Below are 20,430 nucleotides of genomic sequence, written 5' to 3'. Positions count from 1 at the left end.
AAAGGATACCTGTGACCCTGTTCCTGAGGCTCTTCCTTTCTTCCATCCATTGGTCAACCCACATTTCTGACTGTCCTCCCAAATCAAGACCCAGCTCAAAGTCAGGCTGCTTGCAGCAATCAATCTCACCTTCTTCCTGGACCCCCATCTCACTGTAACCACACATCAACCCTTTCTTCACTCCTCACATTTCTAACTACATCTTGGAAGTCTCTTCTCTAAGTCTCTTCTCTTTCCCTTCTTTGCCCCTTGATTTGGTTAGGGACACTTTCTCATCTTACCCTTTCCTAGATTAAGTTAAAGAAAATGTTAACCTCTGTCAGTAAATAAAACAAACATTTGCAAGGCACTGGACTGGCCTAGAGAGCCCAAATCCCCATCTGTAGGTTAAGTTAAATTCATTGTAGGTGGATCATGTCTTAGATCTCTTAGATCACGTCTGCTCAAAACTTTCCAAAGTACTAGGATACTGTTGGTGCTTATTTGTTATTATAATGTTATTAGGGAGTGATTTAGAATCACTCGATGTGAACCGATATTAAATCTCAACCTGGATATCATATGGGTCTTGAAGTTACATAAGGAGGCTAACTTTTCAGGCCATGGTAATTCCCTAAATTTGTAACAACTCAACATCTAAATCTATAGATTTGATAACCAAGCTTATAAATTATTGAAGTGATATTAACTACCAATTATTGAGTACTTACTGTGTTCTAGGCAGTGTGCTAAGCATTTTCTGTGTGTTATCTCACTGCATTTTCTCAACAAACTTCTGTGGAAGGTGTTATTAGTCCCTGTTGGGCAATTTGCCCAAGATCACACAGCTAATAAAATCACAGTCAGAATAGGGACCAAAGCCTGACACGTAAAACAGTACTTTCAATGATTATGTCAAACATGAAAATGTGTAGTTTAGATTTCTTAAAGTGTTAACCATGGAATATAGACTTTGAAGCACATCATTCATAATGGGAGCATTTGAGTAGGACTTTGTGGCAGGCTGCAGGGCTGTTTGATCCTAGTCTTCATGGGCACAATGATCGCACACAGAGGACAGTAACATGTTATTCTTAAACTGGAGGGGAATAAATGAACATTTGCTGGAATAAAAAGGATTTAGATTAGATGTATAAAATATTTTCCCACAGTAGAGAGCTGTGAGAAGCAGGAATGTGTCTTGAAGGAAAGTGACGGAACCTATTTCACTGTAGGATAGATTTTCCTTTGAACAGAAGTAGAGAGGATTCAAAGGCAGGGTCCAGCTTTCTTTTGCTTTAGGATTCTGCAATCATCACACAATTCTAAATAGCCTCCTGGCTTCACATTCTTTTAGCAACAAGTCATCTGAGATCATGGTAACCAAATATATGCAGACCTCAATAAGCGAAGCCTGGGAGTCAAAATTGGATGAGATTCCATCATTCTGAACCTTAAAATGACAGTTTAGATGAGAAATGAGTCATTGCTGAAGGAAGGGCATGAATCAAGTAAGAGGATTTTTTCCTGATTTAATATTTGTTAATTGAATAAAATTAGACCTGTCTCTTTCCTGTTCTTCAGGTACAGGATTCAATCCTATAACGCCATTGAAAAGAGAAAAATATTCTTCCTTTTCATTGCTCCTATAAGGGAGGCAAATTTTCTAATCCTTGATAGGCCCTTAAATTTGTAGCTCACTTCTATTCTGAAAGCTTAAGAAATAAAATAATAGCTTTTTGAAACAATGAAGGTTTTAAGTTTATACTTCTTAAAGTAGTTAATCATTAATCAAAGGAAAAATCTCTATTCATGTGCCAGTTGAATCAGGAATTTGAGATCTACTCAACAAACATCTGTAGAAGGTCTGTTAGTCCCCCTGTAGCAAGAAATATACTTTAATTTGTGAGCATCATAGGGGTGGGTATCCTGGGGGGAGACATAAGAGAGCGTATCAGAGATAAATCAGTCTGTGGGAAGTAAGAATTTTAATAAAATTTGGAACTCTGATCCAAAGAACTGTTTCTTGGTGATATCTCAAGGCTCTGATGGCTTACTGTTACCAGATGCATCATTATTTTGACACTAATAAATGTGGGAAAACCTGGGAAAATCTGGTGAGCTGGAAATTGCCTGTGGACTAGGTCTAGCTTTTTAAACTAATTTACTGGAAAAGATAATCACTGTCTTTTTTCTTTCAGTCGTAGAAAATATTATTTCCTTTGTGCCATTAAGTGTGTTAGTCTATTTTTTTAAGAAGCAACAACAGTAACAATTTCCTAAAGCCCAAACACACTTAAACAGGTTATTTTAAGAGAAATATACATGAGTTATGGATTTGAGCAAAATCCATATTTAATCCAGATTATAAATTCCATAGCAGTTTAAGAGAGTGTTTGTTTTCATTTCATTACTCAGCTCTCCATTATGTCCCTTGGACTGTCTTCAGAGGTTCTGATTTGAGTGTAACTTTTCAATTGTTTTCTTTATTGATTTAATCTTATAATTTGAGGTTTGCAACTGATTATCCAGCTTTTTATACAGCAGTACATTTTTTTTTTTTTTTCTCTGCTTAACACATCGCAGAGAACTGAGTGTCAGGTTTCTATCTCATATGTTCCGTAATTCTGTGTTCTGGTGTGATGCCGGCATAGCTGGTATAATTTGAGATAAATAGCGATCTTTCCAAGTTTCATAAAATAAATGCTTGTGATTTATAGGAATTAGAAATGCAAATATTGAAATGCTTTAGAATAGCACATGGTTACATTTTTTTTTTTTAATTTCAAAGGCGGAGAGAATTACGTACAGTGACCTGCCCTTCTACAAACTACAGCTAGCATTCTAGATTGTTCAGGAATAAGTAGAATGAGTCCCTCAGAAGGACGATGTAGAAAGAGAAAACAACTGTCATCCTGTCCCATTGTCTGTTTCTCATTTAGAAAGATGAACACCATTCTCACACGGCCATGCACACTTGTTCATATGTCCATTCAATGTTGAAAAATAAAGCAACATTTAGGTGGATGTAAGCGTCACTCTGTCAGTTGCTGAAGTCTCCACTGTTATACCAATTGGGTTTTCCCAAATGTCTTAAAAATCTGTTTAAATAAAAATGTCAAACACCCGTATGATTTCTAAAGTTGTGGGGGCATTTGAGGTGATCTACGTAGTTGAGGACAAGATCTTAATTACCTCTCTGTCTCCCACAATGCCTAGCACAGGGTTTTGCTCAATAATTATGTACTTAACAATGGAATAATTGAATGGATCTAGTTCAACCGATATCCCAACAAAGTCGTCGCTGCTTTGCACCCCTGAATATCGCCCTCGTCAACCTTACTGTTGTTTACCTCTAATGGTTCCAAAGATTCCCCTGATGTTGAGCTAAAGTTTGTCTGGCTGTGATCTCCACCCACCAATCCTGGTCTGTACTTTGGGGAGAGTGTTCTTTTCCCTTTACTACAGGACAATCTTTCAAATATTTTAAGGCAGTTATCAGACAGATGTTTACTGTCTTTCTGTAAACATCTCCAGAATATTTCCCAGTTCCTTCTACCACTTCTTGTAAGGGAGGCAGTGTAATAAAGAGGAAATTGTTAGTGAGTGCTCAGTAAACTTGCATTTGTGTCCCATCTTGGTTATATATGAGCCCCATGACATTTGGTGGGCCACTTAATTTCTCTGGGCATTTATAGAGTCGTATATAAAACATGAATTATATTAATTACAAATTAACATTTGTCAGCTTACCTGAGAGTTCTGTTTTGGAGATTAAACCCTCTGAAAATTATAAGATGTTAAAGAAACGTAAGACATTATTATTATAATAAGATGTAGTTTCCAGCTACTTCACCAATCTAGCATCCTTCTTCTGGCTGTACCTACAGTTTGTCATTGTGTTCCTTAAAATGTAGTGGCCAAAATTAAATACACTGTTCCATCCATGACTGGCCTTGCACAAAGTACAAAAGAAATTAAAGGAGGAGAAAGGAAGAAGTGAACTCACATTATTTACAACTTACCATGTGCCAGGCCCTCATTCGCGATTTATTTTAATCTACATAATAACCCTTTCAGGTATGTGTTATATAGGTAAGGATATAAAACCTTAGAAATTTAAAATAATTTGCTCACATCACTTTGGTCAACTTGACTCATGGGCTTTCTATTCTGCCATGTTGCCCATAATTTCCATTATTCCCCTAATTAGGACACTGCTTCTGTGACTGGAGCATTAGATGCTGAGGACATTTTTACCTGGCTGGAATGTGAGGCTACCTTGTGTTAAGCTCGCAGTAGGCTCAGGGCCGCCAGAACTGTGAGAGAAGAAATTTCAATTGTTTGAAGCCACCAAGTTGGTGGTTGTAGCAGCCACAGGAAACTAATACACTCCCTTATATTATTCTTACGTGTTCCTGAAGCTCTTTTGTAATCTCCTTGGGTTGTATGCTCCATCTTCCTTTTTTTCTCTATACATATTATTTATGTTTAAATGCACCACTTTCCATGTGTTTTCTTTTAACATCTGAGCTCACCAAACTGCTATCCATGCTTCACATTGGTTTCTTTAAATGTCAACGTTTAGAGGTCAGAAAATATAAAACATTGTTTGGACAGATATGTAATGATTTTCAAATGTCTTTCTTCTTGGCTTTTCAAATATCGGTGGTAGAAGGATGCTTACCATTTATTTTTACAATAGAACATTTGTTCAGTAGATTAAGAATTTTGTGTTAGAAGCTCTATTGATGCCAGTAGACCCAGTGAGCTAATACTACCTGGGGGGAGAGACCCTGCTGGATGGGAAATGGGTCCCACAGAGACCATGGAGAACCTTCTCTGCAGTCAGCCCCTGCCCTCCAACATCCTGAGGGAACGCACCTAAATCTGCTGCCTTCTACTCAGGACAGACAGCTTAATGCCTCATAATAACCCCATCAGTACTGGATAGTTAAGTGGGTCCCAATGTAACAGCAACAGAGAATTCATGTTTACTTATATCCCTTTTCCTATTCTTTTTTAGTTGAAAAAGATATATATATTTCTTTGCCACTTGTCTAATGTTCAAAATAATCAAATCTTAGAGAAGTTACTACGTTTTAGAAGTGCCTGGAACAGCCTCATATATAATTATATGTTTGCTCTGCATAAAACGTATCATACATTGAAACGATTTAGAAAGGTATATATAGAGAGAAAGAATTTAGTGCTACCAAGGTTACTCAATTTTCTTGTGTACTGTTAGAGCTTTTAACCATATCTGGATATGTGAAAGGTGATTTGGGAGGGAGAGGAGAGGAAAGCAAGTGGAAAGGGAAGTGAGTGAGGAGGAGGTGGGACAGAAAAAGAAGGAGGCACAGAGAAAGGAAGGAGGTTTGACCTAGATTCCCAGCTGCCCATTCTTTGAATATCAGAACTCAATTAAATGCTGTTTGGGGGGAGGGGCAGAGAACAGAACTTTTAGAAGTATGAAGTTAAAGAGTCCAAATATCTGATTCTATTCATTTTCAAAACAGTGTCACCGAAGGCCGGCTCAGTGTGTAAAGTCTCACTCTCAGATTCCCAGGCTTATCTTCCAACATGGTATGTCTTCTTTCTTTAGTGAGATGAAACTAATTTATTCTGCCACATGCCTCAGAAATACTTAACCTTGTTATTTGATAGCCGTGGAGGTGGAAGGAGCTATTCTGACTTTTTCACTGTGAAAGAGATGGACTGTTTGAATTGCAAGAGTCTCGGCAGTTGGGAGTGGCAGTTTGGGAAGTGACTAATGGGAGGGGACCCAGTACAATCCAGGGGTTGCTCAGACTCACCCCCAAGCCACCATACCACAGGAATGGTGCCAATGCCTATTTTACTTTTCTATTTGTAGAAAAGGATTCTTCCAGGACTCTTGATGAGATAAACCTAACCTAGTCACAGGTACTAGTGGAAGAATGTGAGGATTTTTTGTTTGCCTGTTTCTCTGATGTTCTCTGAGGCCAACATTCCTATTATTGCATCTTAGCTGTGCAGCTCTTTTTGTTTTTTAATTAATTTTTATTGGAGTATAGTTGCTTTACAATGTTGGATTAGTTTCTACTGTACAGCAAAATGAATCAGCTATACATATACATATAGCCCCTCTTTTTTGGACTTCCTTCCCATTTAGGTCACCACAGTGTATTAAGTAGAGTTCCCTGTGCCGTATATTCTGTTATGCTCGTGGATCTTTATTAAGCATCCATTGAGTGGAGGGCAGGGTATTTGGTCCTGTGACGAGCATAGCAGAGGAGCCTTGGTCCTAGAGGGGGACCAAGTACCCCAAACCTGCGGATGACAAGCGCTCCCCCATGGCAACATGTAACCACGGTGCCCTTGACAGCAGGCAAGGGTTACATCAAGGGAGCTCCCAGCACTGAAAGTCTTCATCAGGGTTGCCCTGCAGGAGGAGCAGTGTGGGAGGAGAGGAAACCACTAAGCAGGGCTAGGGCAAGCTGAGTGAGGAATTTGCTCTGGTGCAAAATTTAAAGGGGTGCCAAAAACTCAGTAATTAAGGTAAATAATATTTTAGTGCACTATTTTAAAAATCACAATTCATATTAAAATTAAATTTGTATAATACAAAATTAATAATGAACAAAATGTCAAAAATTTAAAGAGAGACAGGATTGATATTACTGATGTTTCGTTTTTTCTCAGGCTCTGATTTGACTCCACACAGTCTGTTACTGAGCCTGTAAGTAAGGAGGGAGATGAGATGGGGTCAGCATTAGTCATAGGTATAAAAGTTCTGAGGAAGGAGTAAAAAGTTCACACTATGCTCTTAAGCAGATAAGCTTGACTGGGACAGAAGGTCTAAACAAGAGGACAGTAAAATATGAAGGGTGAAAAGGGGGAAAGAGATATGACAGTCACTGAGGGTGGGATGAAGAGTCACAGTGAGAACTAAGAAGCAAGATCTGTCATAGTGGATTATCAAAAATGGTGGGGAGTGGTCCATAAAAATAATTGTAGCAATAGTGTATAGGATGGATGGTAAAGGGCAGGGATTGCCTTTGGGAAGCCACTTAGGATAGATCTGGGGTAAACACAGGTGTCTGCTAAGGGTTTCCTGTGGCAATGGAAAAGAAACATTTCCAAAAGACATTATAGATAAAAAGAACTGGCAGAACTCAATCATTTGGATGTGAGGAAAAGTTAGAAGTAGAAGCGAAGACTAGCCATCTGCCAGGCTTCTGGGTGGATCTCAGTTGGAACTGCCCATGAAGACATCTTCATCAGCAACTGGTGTGGAGGGCCTGGAGGACCACCAAGGGACAAAGTGGGAGAGACAGTCTTGGGGGTCTTATGTGTATGTGGGAGATTTGACCCCAGTTGAAGCAAAGTGCTCAGAAATAATAAATGAAAGGTCAAGAACTTGGTTTTCCCACTGAGTGTTTCCCCAAAGTGAAGTGCTGTAAGAAGTCTTTGTCCTATGGAACAGTTCTGTGTATCCTAGAAAATTAGCATTCTTGCTCCTCTCCCCTCCCCCACCTCCCTCACATTACATGCCAGTAGCCCTTCACTGGACAACAGGAAGAGGCCCCTCATACATCCAGATTCTCTCCAGGATGTGGTTCCTGACCCTCCAACCCACTGAGAAAACCTCTGGAGAAGAAGAAAATCTGAATTCAGAGAAAGAGTTGTCCAAGAGAGAGCAAGAGATAATAGTGTGGCAGAAAGTCCAAAGGCAAAAAGGTTCCCAAAGCGAGGGTAATCAGTGGTGTCAAATGTAACTGAAAGACCAATGAATAAGGACACCTTGAAAAACAAAAGACAACCGGGGTGGTGTTTCTCATAACACCTTTAGTTATTCCAAAATAATTAGGTGTTGTCCTATATGGTAAGTGATTGGACAGCTGCATTTTTTCAGGCAGGGTGCAATTTTTATGCTTCATTGTCATAATCATCTTCATACAGTTATACAATCTGAAAATCTAGCTCTATTAAAAAATATACATGTTTGTATATGTACATGTGATATGGCCTGATTCATAGGAAGAGCACGGTTTTTATAATAAAATGTTATCTCATTGTTATACATCCATTAATGCCATCTGTGGAGCTATCTGTAGGATGACAATACGCAGATATCAGGAAACTTAGCTAAAAATTTCCTTTTACTTCTTTCTAAATGTAAAGAATATTTTTGTGGGTGTGTGTGGAAACAAAAGGGCAACACCATCATTTGAAAATGAACTTGTCCAAGTATACATGATAATTTTTGTAATTAAATGCAGTCAAGAAGCTGATAATGGTCTCTTTCTTATCAGCCATGCACCTTCAAAGATGTTTGAGCTCTTGACCTGCATTTCTTTGTATATATAGTTTATCCTTGAAGTTGCACAAATGTTTTGTTATGGTTTCATCTTTTGGAATATTCTCTCTTGGAAGTAAAATGGAGAAGGTAATTTTCACATATTATTTTTCATTGTGTTTAGTCTACTCTTGCATTTGGACACTTAGTTTGGCATATGGTCTTTGCAATGATTATGGTTGTCCATTTCTACTGAGTTCTGTTGGTTATACTGAATCAAATCAGATAAAATTTTGTGAATTTCTATTTAGTTTTCTATCAAAGTCTTCTCTAAATTGTTATTTTAGGAGTACCAACAGAAGATTGGAAAAGGAACTATGGAATAATATTTCTAAACATAAATTACTACCTTTAAGTGTTTTTAATTCCTCTTTCCAAATCTCATATTGTTTTTAATTCCTCTTTCCATATCTCATATTGTCAACAAAGGTCTTTTTTCCTCCTCATGATATTCAAAACAATCTGCCCTTTTATGAATGCCTTGAGACTATCACACAAAGCTAACGGTGAGGGAGCAGACGCCTCATTCAATTCCAAATAGAAGGAAATCTGTTGTCTCAAATAATCCCTAAATTCAGACACTTTCAGACAGCTATTATCAAGAGACCACATTCTAAGAGCAGATGTGTTATTAAGGCTGAGAAATGTTATGAGGACTTCGTGATCTGACAAATGATTTCAATCTATCCAACATTCCAACATTTCATCTTTTAATAAATTGGAGATTAAAATATCCATCTTGGGGAGACAAATTGTATAAGGTAGTTGGGAACTGGAGTTGTAACTGATAAATCATTTCCATGTAAAACCTTCCTTAAATTATGCTTACAGATCCCTCTTATGTATAAAATCTGTTCATTTGACTAAAGCAATTATGATGTATTTTAATCTCCATATTCAATCTTATGGCTCCTTCCCACAGCTATGAAACACAGCTCCTGCCTTCCAGGGAGGAATGAAAAACAAATACCTCCAGACTCCAGTTGTCCCACCTAAATGTGCTCAATCATTTCTTTATACCATTAAGTTTACCATTATGTGATTACTCTATTTAGAGCCTTTTCAGTGAGGCAATTACTGGAAATTCTGCTGAGGGCTAATACTCTCCTTTTCTTGTCTGATACTAAACCTCTTTTCTCTCTCTCTCTTAAGGTGCAATAGAGTTCTTACACTCCTTGGATAATAGACTCTTGTTTTGTGTTCAAGTGAATGTTTTTCAACCAGTCCTATTCAGAGCCACAAAGTGTACCATCCATAACAAAGTGTACATTCCTCAGCATTTGCAAAATGCTTATTATGCAGGGGTTGTACTTTGATCTCCCTGAAATACCTGTGGTGCTGTGAAATTTTTACGTAATCCTGTCATTGTCAAATATAATAAAACTTAGATCCAGGTGAACATCAATCACTGTAAATAACCTGGAAAGCAACAAAGGCGTCCAAATTCTCTTCAGCAGAGATGTCTCCAACTGTACCCATACGATAGTTTATATTCCACCTGCCCTTACAGAAAGTGGGTAATAAAATGGTCTTGACTGGTTTTCTTTAATTGTCTGGAATTGCTCTCCTGGCTCAACATTTGAAGAGGCTTCTTCAGTGTGAAATTTGGGAGCAGAAAATAAATCTTCTCCTAATATTCTCCTTTGGCAGGTAATAATCTTATCTTAGACCTTAAGGATCAGAATTTGGCAACCAAATTCAGAAAACAAATGACACTTACGTTGTAATTTTAAAATACCTTAAATTGTCAAAATCCTCAATATGGAAATGCAGCCCGACAAAGAGAATGGAACCTCACAGTTGGGCAGAGGGGCAACTCTTCTCTTTATTAGCAGTCTTGTATCCTCACCTTGGCCTCCAGTGGGGTTCCCTCTGACCAGAACACTTCTTATTTTTCTACCCTTAACAAACTTAAGTTTTATGGTTGTCATTATCCAAAGCTTGTTCATTTATTCATTCATTCAATGTTTATTTAGCTCCTACTATGTGCAACATAAAATAAAAATGTTTGAAAAGTCTTTGGAAAGTAGACATTTGAAGAAACTTGCTACAGACCACAAAAATGATATAATTTCTATAATTTTGAACTAGTTGCAGTGAACTTTTTAAGATTACAGATTTGTACAAGGAGTTGAAAGAGAACAAAAATTAGTGACAACTTTGCAATTTACCAGCTTTGATTTAGGGTACGTCTCTAAGAGCACCTTGCCTCAGATTCCTAATCTCTCTAAAATGGCAGTGACTAAGTAAGTACCTACAGTGTACAGGCATGTGTTGGGCACTTTTGGGAGTACAAAGATAAGTCAGACACAGATTCTGACCTTATTTAGCTTCCAGTAGTTATGAGAGCAGACAGACACATAATTACAACACAGAGAAGAGGTGCTCTTGGTAGAAAGGCACAGGTCAATATGTAAGTTCAGGGAAGCAAGTCACTGTTTGCATTTGGGGACATGGGGAAGGAAAATGCATTTGGTTTGGGTCTTAGGAAATGGGCAGGATTTGGATGTACAGAAATAGGTAGAATTTTACCCCATGCAGAGGGAGCGTGAAGAAAAAACTCAGAGGTGGGATGAAGCACAAGTGTCAGGCTCAAGTTCAAAGAAAGTGCCTTGTCGTTGCTTGCTTCCTTGCTTGTTTATTTTTGGTGAGGAAGACTCTTGATCTCATGTCTAGGCTCAGGAGCATTTGTCCAAGAAAATATTTTAAAGGTGGGTTGGGGGAGGGGTGGGAAAACAATAGCATAGAGCCTTGGATCAGGTGTGGGGCACAGGGACAAGGGGAGGGACACTGTGGGGAAAGAAGGTGAGGTGGAGCCAAGAATAAGTGTGTGCAGAGGTTCAGGCAGAGCTCAGGGGAGCTGGGAGTCCATACTTAACGGCATCCACGTTCTCTATGACAGGTTGGCATCTGTTGAGTCAAGGAGCCAGGGGGTGGAGGCTGAGAAGACTGATGAAGATTCAGAAGCTCTGATGAAATGGATGGGGAAAGGGGCCAACTATGGTTATGTAGAACTGCTGAGCAGTCCTGAGGATCTGGCTGAAATTGGAACCATACACTTGCAGTGGAACCAGACAGGGTGGTGATTTCCTCTAAAAATTTGAGTATGGGAAGATCCAGGAAAAGGAAACATGAGCGATAGAAGGCAGAAAGAGGAAACATGATGGAGCCAGGCCATGGAGCAAGCAGAAGGATCAGGCCTCAGTGGTGAAATGCAGTAAGTAAAAAGATGGAGGCCCGTGTTGGCTTAGCGGGAGGTCTTAGAGAGCTGAATAGACACTATTTTCTCTGAATAACAGGGAGGGAGGATTTTCAGTAAATTTTCTTTCTCTGAGGGTTAATACATTGAGGAATTTAATTGTGCCAGGTCCCATTAAAACTGACAAATAAGTAAATTTTCAAGGATATATTTTAGTGAACATTAAAAAATAATAACAAAGAAGCATGCAAATGAAGCTTTGTGCTCCCTTATGTGAATTCATTCCCAATGTAGACAACACTTGGAAATAAGTCTAACTCAAGGAAGCAAATAGACTTAAACTAATCAACCAATTCCACTTGCTTGATGGTGGCTGCTTGGAGTGTTTGTGAACAATTCTGAGGATCAATGTGAAATAGCATTGCAATCAGTTTATGATGGCAGGTAAGGTCCCAGAAGAGGAGAGCGGGGTCTATGAAGCACATACTTGCCATTCATGCGGTAGATAGAATACAAAAAGTTTTGTATTTTCTCATGTATTGTCACCAAAGTATTCAATAGTAAAAAATCGTATGTAAATCACTTAATTTGTTTTTATTAGTTTACCTAAAGTTAATTATAATATTTAACCATAGCTATATGCATTGCAAGTATTTTTATTTGCAAACCCCTTTGAGCTCTTGCATAGAAGATGACACATAGTTACAAATTATTATAATGTGAGCAATATATTTTGTCAAATACATATCTATCTTTTATCTGAACTAAATTACTAACAGGAGACATGTTTTGTTTAAGTGAACTCTGTCCATGGTCAAATCCTGGAAGCTTTAAAGGCACTTGTACTTTAACAGGCTGACAAAAATAAAGAGAAATGCAATGGTTATTTTATTTTATTGAGGACAAGAAGAGAATTACTGTTTACTAAGACCTGTTTTGGGTTCTGTATGTGTGTCCTTATTTGGGTAACCTGACAAGTTGGGGAACGGAGGGAGGCTGAGGGAGGCTGTAATCTGCTCGGGGACAAACAGCTCACAAGTGGCAAGGGCAGAGGCGAAATCTAGTCTCGTGGCTTCCAGTCTGTGGTCTTTCCATCACCAGGAAAGAAGTGGGGTGTTACCACCTCTGCACATGGATAATGTACTTGAACTAAATGTTAAAACTATCAGTTTTGCACTTAATACAAGGCAGAAATTATGATCACTATAATGCTGGACTGCACATCTTAACGAATTGCTCCTACTTTTTTATCAATAGAAAGAGAGGTTTTCAAATTGCATCTATCTAGGTTTGCTTTAGAAACGCATGACTAAGGAAGAGAAATTTTACAAGTGGATATTGTCAATTGATACGGAAATTCCATGTGTGTGAACTAGAGTTGAGTGACCTTTGATAACACCCATCTAATCCTACTTGGTTCCTCTTCTCTTGTTCTATTAGAGCCTAGATATGGGTTATGCTTTTTTCTCAAAATCTTTTGGTGAAAACTTAATGCCAGTCCAGGAGAGCCAGGGCCACACTAGCCAGCTGAGCATTACAGAGGTGTTGGTGAAATAATAGACAAAAGTAGCAAGTGAAGTTCGTCCTCTGAAAATCCAAAGGCAATGCCAGCTTGCAATCCTGCAGAGGGGTTTCTGGGGTTCAAATATAAATAGTTTTTCTATATAAAAAACAAATCTAATGTATTAAGTGTTTCATTGAAGACCCCAATTATGCCTAGAGTTTTGCACTGAGTTTATTTTAAAATGTATCTGGAAAAGCTGGTGTCCAAATTTTCCCATAGACTTACACATGATGAGAATCTGTCTCTTTATATTTAGCTGCAGGCCACCTAACAAGTTCTTAAGCGAAACACATTATTTTGCTTTTACAAGAAGAATAAATACTGTATTTGGAAAGTTCCAGTGTTCTTTAAAATGTTGCTGTTTCCATAGCAATAACATAATGTACTAAAGAGTAGAATAGTGTTTCTTTAGAAACCACGTGTATGGATGCATGTTTCCAAGAAGGATTTTGAAGCATCTCACCTGCCTGTGGTCCAAAAATGGAACAACAATGGTTAATGGAATCAATCATCATCTTATGAAATGGAACTTGGCCAGCATTTTACTGCCCGGTTATATGTCAGCCTTCTGTTTTTGGATATATGTACACATGTGTACTTTCTTAGGCTCTGTGCTCTTAGACGGATGAGAGTAGACTTATATTCATTCATTAATTCATTTAGTCAACAAATATTTATCAAGCAAGTAAATGCCAGGTACAGTTCTAGGCACTGGGAACTCAGTGACATTATGGAGCTTACATTCTGATGGAGAAGACAAGGAAATTCTCTTTGAACACAAGAAATGTCACATGATGTACAAATATGTATATAAAAGTGCTCCTTGATGATGTTAGTGATGTTTTAAATACTTTGCAAGAATACAACATCAAAGAATAGCATATTAATAAGGTAAGGAATAAGAGAAAAGGAGAGAGGGCTAAGAAGAGTTGTGACTGATACAGTGATTCCCAGCTTGCTCTGCAAGGAAACAGACCTAGGATGAGCCTCATCATATTAAAGGTAGCACAGGTGTTTTAGGGGGGGGGTGTACAGTTACAGAGTTACAAAGAAATATAAAGACTGGGGAATGAGCTCTGTATGAAGGAATGCTCTTGGGGAAGACAGGGGGTGTCCCTTAGGATGATACTGTGATCTTTAAAACTCACATTAGGTTGGAAGACTCTTTCTGAATACCTCCCTCCTCTTTACTCTGACTTGTAGTTGGGTGCCTTTGCCTTTCTGTAACCCTCCAAATTTGTCTCCTGTGCTGATTTTTGCCCTGATGAGCCCCACTTTGCTCCGTACCCCTGGCTTCAACTCCCAAAGCTGGGAGAGTGGACTGGTGGCAGGAATGTCACTGGTTAACTAATGGCCGTCTGGCATCTGGCAAGGGGGGATGCAGGTCACAAATGTCTCCATGCTCGGTCATCACCATTCAGAGAGAGAACAGTAAAGGAACAGAGTGTCCCCAACTCCTCCCTGAGGCCATACATCTTTGTCTCCTACACAGGGCTCCGCTTGTGCTTTCAGTAGTAAAACCTTGAAATATTTAATGTCTTAAGAAACCCCTATCTATCTGCCATGTGCACAGTCCTTTTGTGCTGCGGCCTTGCTGGTGTCCTGGTCAGAAGCAAGCTGCAACCTCTCAGCTCTCCCAGACTTTGAAAGGTTTGGCTAACTGTTCACATTTCTCCAAAGAGCTCTTGGTTGCAGACACTTCTCAAGCCGCCATGGGGACAGAAAGAGCTTCATGGGCCAGATGTGGGGTCATAGAGTCAAAAGGGCTCCCAGGGTGGCCAGCCTTTCTTCAGAATCAGACATATTGACCAGCTACCCCAGATGCCTTCTTAGACCCTGCAAATAAATCAGTAAGCAGCAAGGTCACAAAAAGAGTGCTGAAATGTAAGCACATATTTTCAAGTGAAGCATTTCAAAGTTTTGCTTTTGCCCCCAGCAGGGCCAGAAGTCCCAAGGGAAGGCGGTGGGAGGGCGGGAGAGGGGAAGGAATCTAACTCTATCAAGAAGGTGAATTTTTGGTTGCCAACCACCCAATTCTTTTAACCACTGTGATTCCGCCCAGATGTTCTTTCTTAAATGCAAAGGCATCATTTTCTTGCCAAGAAATGGAACTATTGATGAAGCCTTCTTTAAATCATTTCATCTTATCCATTCCCATCTGAAAGAGCAGATATTGCATTAATATTAATATTCTTACTATCTCCCTTGAGAGAGAAATGCCCCTGTAACCCCCCTCCCAATTACTGCCAGCACCATGGGGATATGAAGTTAGAGGAGGAAGCTACCAATGCAGGGTCCGCAGTTGTTTCATTGGCAACAGCTGGTGGCAGTCCCCTGCCCATTTTTTTTTTAATGCTATGTTTGTCAGATCCAGCTTCTTGAGACTGGATGGCAAAGGGTAAAACAAGAACATGGCATATTTCAGCTTTTGCATGCAGAAAAAGAGGATTTATGCTAAAGAGGACGCTGGCAACGTTCAGAAGCTGATTAAGGAACTTTACAAAAGAATATCTGTTCTCAATATTGTGTAGGTAACTTTTGAGCAATTAGACAAACATATTGACTAACTGAAACCACCTGTAGGATTTGAAAAAACACTCTCCTTCTCATTTGTCCAAGATACTTTTATAGGAATAAAAATGTGGGCCGCATATGTCTTACATTTATCCTCATTGTAACTTTATGTTTATGATCAAGGGTGGAGTTTGCAACACCAGGGCTCCTTCTAACTGTGTCGGAAACAGTTGACCATCAAAAGGAAATCTGTGCCATTTGCCCAGCAGGGAAATAAATCTTCCATTACTCACTTTTGCCCTGATTTTTATCCAAGAAGCCCAAAAGGACACCGTTTCATCTTATTTCACATTTGGAATTCCAGGTAGCATTTTCAGCTATATTAAATTCACATATGGAATGTACATTTAAAAGAAACTTTTGGCTGGTTAAACGAGTGTCCTTTGTAATTTTAGTTATTTCATTGTCATTTGTTTTTCTTTATCTAATCAAAATTGAATGAATTCCATATATATTTCAAATCTATAATTATATATATAATTTCATATGTATATATTTATATATGTATATGTGTATATATATATATATACATAATTAATGAACAAATACCATATTGCCAGCGTTATGCAACCACTCTAATTTTATAGAATGCCAATTATATATCATGCAAATAAGAACACTTATGAATCTGCATCTGAAAACATGTTATAAGTAGTCATAGAAAAAGGGCATGGTTAAGAAATGTATTGCTTTTTCAAGTCCATAAATAATGACTATTGGGAAGAAAATGGTTAACATAATTGAAAACGTGCATCTATGATGTGCCTGTCTCTGGGAGAGAGAAACTAGAATAATGCCAAATGGAAAGAAATATTGGCCACCCTCCCAATTTCTTTCATGTGTAACAAATTTAAGACATATATTTCTTCCCTATGGATCAAATATTCTTGAAAACAAAAATTTCTAAATACAACGGTAATACTTGTAGGACTAACACTTAATACTGCGACGGAATCTTAAAGACAGCCACAATAATACCGCTGTGAAATGCATGGTCCCTCTCCAGATAGTGCTGTTTCATGGACTGTGCACTCCCTGCTCTTCTTTTTATGGTCAGATCAGAGGAAAGTTCACTGCAAAGAAAGCAGATACTCCTGCTGTTGGCAGCCATGGTCTGTTTAAGTTTAGTTTATTTGTATATGATACCTGTATAGTAAGTCCCCTACATACGAACAAGTTCTGTTCCGAGAGCACGTTCGTAAGTCCAATTTGTTTGTTAAGTCCAACAAAGTTAGCCTAGGTACCCAACTAACACAATTGGCTATATAGTACTGTACTGTAATAGGTTTATAATACTTTTCACACAAATAAAACATAACAAACAAACGCAAAAAATAAAGAAAACATTTTTAATCTTACAGTACAGTACCTTGAAAAGGACAGTAGTACAGTACAACAGCTGGCATACAGGCACTGGCATCGAGTGAACAGGCAAGAAGAGTTACTGACTGGAGGAGGGAGAGGAGGTGGGAGATGGTAGAGCCGAAAGATCATCAGCAATAGGAGACGAGGGCAAGCTGCAATTTCACTCACACCTGACATTGATGGCAAAGGTTCTGGTTCCTTACTGGATTCAATTCTATCCACACCCTTGAAAAAATGATCCAGTGATGTCTAGGTAGTAGCTCTTTTTTTCTGGTCATAGATGACATGGTAGCACTGGATTGCATTCTGAACAGCTGCTGCAACCTTCATGTACCGTTCTACATTCGGGTCCTGTGCCTTTAAAACAAACAGTGCCTCCTCAGATAAAGAAAATCCCCTTGCTCTTTCCTGCATCGTGAATCTCTTCTGTTCTTCAGTTACTTCTTCTTCCTCTTGTCTCTCTTCGTTTTTTCTCTGGGCCTCCAATTCCACCAGGTCTTCATTAGTAAGCTCCTTGTGTTGCACAGCAAGGAGTTCAGTGAAGTCTTCCTCTTGCAGATCTAGCTCCAGCTTCTCGCTGAGGGTCACTAAGTTGCTGAAGACCTCTTTGGACTCCTCATTCACCTTCTCAAATCCACGAAAATCGTGAACAGTCTGCAGGCAAAGTTTCTTCCAAACTCCATTCATGGTGACAGCTGTAACCTCACGCCAAGCAAAGTCAATGTTTTTTATGGCCTCGTAGATGTTATAGTCCTTCCAAAATTGTTGCAGGGTTGTTCCTGATTTGTCACTCTCCTTTACTGCCTGTCGAAAAGTGTGACATAAATAATATTTCTTGAAAGTCTCTATAACTCCCTGGTCCGTAGGTTGGATGAGCGACCTAGTATTCGGTGGCACTAATTTGAAGTTGGGATGAAAGTCGTCCATGAATGGGGGGTGTCCCGGAGCATTGTCCAGCAGCAAAATAATGTTGAATGGGATGTCCTTCTCCAAGCAATATTTCTCTACCTCCAAGATAAAGTGGTAGAAAAACCAGTCCTGGAAAATGGCCTGTGTAACCAAGGCTTTGAGGTTACTCTTCCACACAACAGGAAAGGAGCCCTTGGCTATGTTTTTAAGGGTTCTTGGGTCCTCTGAATGATAAACTAAGAGAGGCTTCAGCTTCATATCACCAGAAGCATTGCCACCAAACAACAGAATTAGCCTATCCTTTGCTGCTTTATAGGCTGGCATCAACTTTTCCTCCTTACTGATGTAACTTCTGTCTGGCATCCTCTTCCAGTAGAGTCCTGTCTCATCCACATTAAAAACCTGCTCGGGTAAATACAGGCCTTCATCAAGAATTTCTTGAAGCATTTCAGGAAATTCCTGGGCAGCTACCATATCTGCACTCACTGCCTCACCACTTACGTTGTGAAGGTTGGCTCTAGCCTTGAACCGATGAAACCAGCCATGGCTGGCATTAAAAGATGCGCCCTCTGATTCTTCGCTGTGTTTCTTCTTCAAGTCTTCATAAAGGCTTTTAGCTTTCCCTTGAATCAACATTAAGCTGAGCAGGACTTGATGCTGATGCTGATCCTGCATCCACACGCTGAGCTGTCTCTCCATTTTCTCCATCACTTTTCCATGCTTCTCCGATATTATTGTCGACATCACTGGCACAGCAGACTTCACATGTTCCATGATCTTGTCCTCGTTCTTTAGAGTCGTGCCGATGGTTGAACAATTCATGTTATAAGAACAAGCGACATCTACCATCTTTTTGCCTTGCTCCACTCTCTCAATTATTTTCACTTCTGTTTCCATCGTTATCGCTTGGCGCTTCTTAGCAGTACCAGATACATCACTGCTGCTTTTACGCTTACTTCCAGACATCCTGGGCTTGAAATAAAGATACTGTACCACTGTACTACTGTAATCTATACAGTACTGTACAGTAAAGTACACAAAAATGCAACCACTTGTAGAGGATGCACGCACGTGACAATCTACGCCAGACATGTGAACTAACTTACGTGATTGGACATGCAAACACGTGTTCACATTGAAAGTTCGCAACTTGAAGTTTCATATGTAGGGGACTCACTGTATATGATAGTTTAGGGGGTGCAGTCCTGGGGATTCACTTGCTTCTTATAACTTATAAAACACAATTTGTTTTTTTCAGGAGGAGGAATGCACTGCATTCTAAATGAATGTTGGAATGTTATTTTTAGACACTTTAAAAATTGTTGTGGTGGGCAGAATAATGGTCCACAAAGAAGCCCACTTCCTATTCCCTAAAGCTGTGAATATGTTACCTTACATGGCAAAAAGAGGCTTTGCAGATGTGATGAAGTCAAGGGTTTTGAGATGGCGAGGTTATCCTAGATTGCTCAGGTGACCCCAAGTAGTCACAAGAGCCCTTAAACATGGAAGAGGGAGGCAGGGGAGGAGTCCGTGGGAGATGTGACTACACAAAAGGGTCACAGAGATGTGCTACGAGGATTCAGCCACTGTTGCTGGCTTTGAAAATGGAAAAGGGGGGTCATGAGTCCAGGAATGCGGCAGCCCTTAGAAACTAAAAAAATGCAAGGATGTGGGCTATCCACTAAGGCACCCAGAAAGCAACAGAACCCAGCAGACACCATGGTTTCAGCCCAGGGAGACCTGGGTGAGACTTCAGTCCTCCAGAACAGTGAGGTAATAGTTGTTTTAAAGCCCTGAGTTTGTGGTAACTTATGACAGCAGCAATAGGAAACTAATATACTTGTGATACATGTTTCTTTTTGTTTCTGAGGATTCTATTTGGAATGAATGACTGACTGACTCCAGAATGTTGTACCAGGAGAACTCTCCAAGACTCAAACCCAGACAGAGAAGAAAATAGATATGGAAGGATGAGATTGTGCCCCAAATGAGTAAGTGTAACAACACTATTTATCATTTCAATTATGTTTTCTGACAGTCCCTCAGAGGAAGCTGTGATTTTAGTTTCAAGAAATGGTACACCTTGGGTTGGCATTACTGACATTTGGTTTTATTTAGAATTTAAAGAAAATGACAACGTGCTCTCGTGTTAATTATTTAGCAAGTAGCAATATAAAATCTGAATTTTAATGCCTTCACTTTTGATTAATATGTTTATCTCACAACAAACTAAAAAGACAACAGCAAAATCAATATCTTTAATGTTATTCAACGACCATCTTTTAAATCTGTGGGAGAAGTCTTGATCAAACAGTTCCTTTTTGTTTCATTCTCTTTCATCAGGGAAGTTAGAGGTAGAAAAGACTCACTAGATCATAAATTAATGAACCTGTGTTAATGCAGATGTCCCTGCTAATTAATAAAGGAAAGTAAAATGTGAAGCTTGAATATATCTAAATACATTTCAGTCTGGGAAAAAGATTAAAAATTCTTTTCCTT

At 39.1% G+C, this 20,430-nt stretch overlaps 1 pseudogene across 2 annotated transcripts in view; it reads right to left on the bottom strand.

Annotated features, from left to right (window-relative positions):
* LOC309664706 (tigger transposable element-derived protein 1 pseudogene) overlaps positions 1 to 20,430 on the bottom strand; it is a 477,505-nt pseudogene that overhangs the window by 439,087 nt on the left and 17,988 nt on the right. Inside the window, exon 1 of one of the 2 annotated variants that reach the window (XR_014268418.1) lies at positions 12,451 to 20,430. This exon is cut by the window's right edge and continues 17,988 nt beyond it. The product of XR_014268418.1 is annotated as a tigger transposable element-derived protein 1 pseudogene (transcript). Of the gene's footprint in view, positions 1 to 8,725 lie in introns of those variants that run through there. The other variant, XR_014268429.1, reaches the window with a different exon arrangement.

This window comes from Balaenoptera physalus, assembly GCF_965194825.1.
Source record: "Balaenoptera physalus genome assembly, chromosome: 1".
Lineage (NCBI taxonomy): Eukaryota > Metazoa > Chordata > Mammalia > Artiodactyla > Balaenopteridae > Balaenoptera > Balaenoptera physalus.
This window is presented reverse-complemented; position numbering and strand designations above follow the sequence as displayed.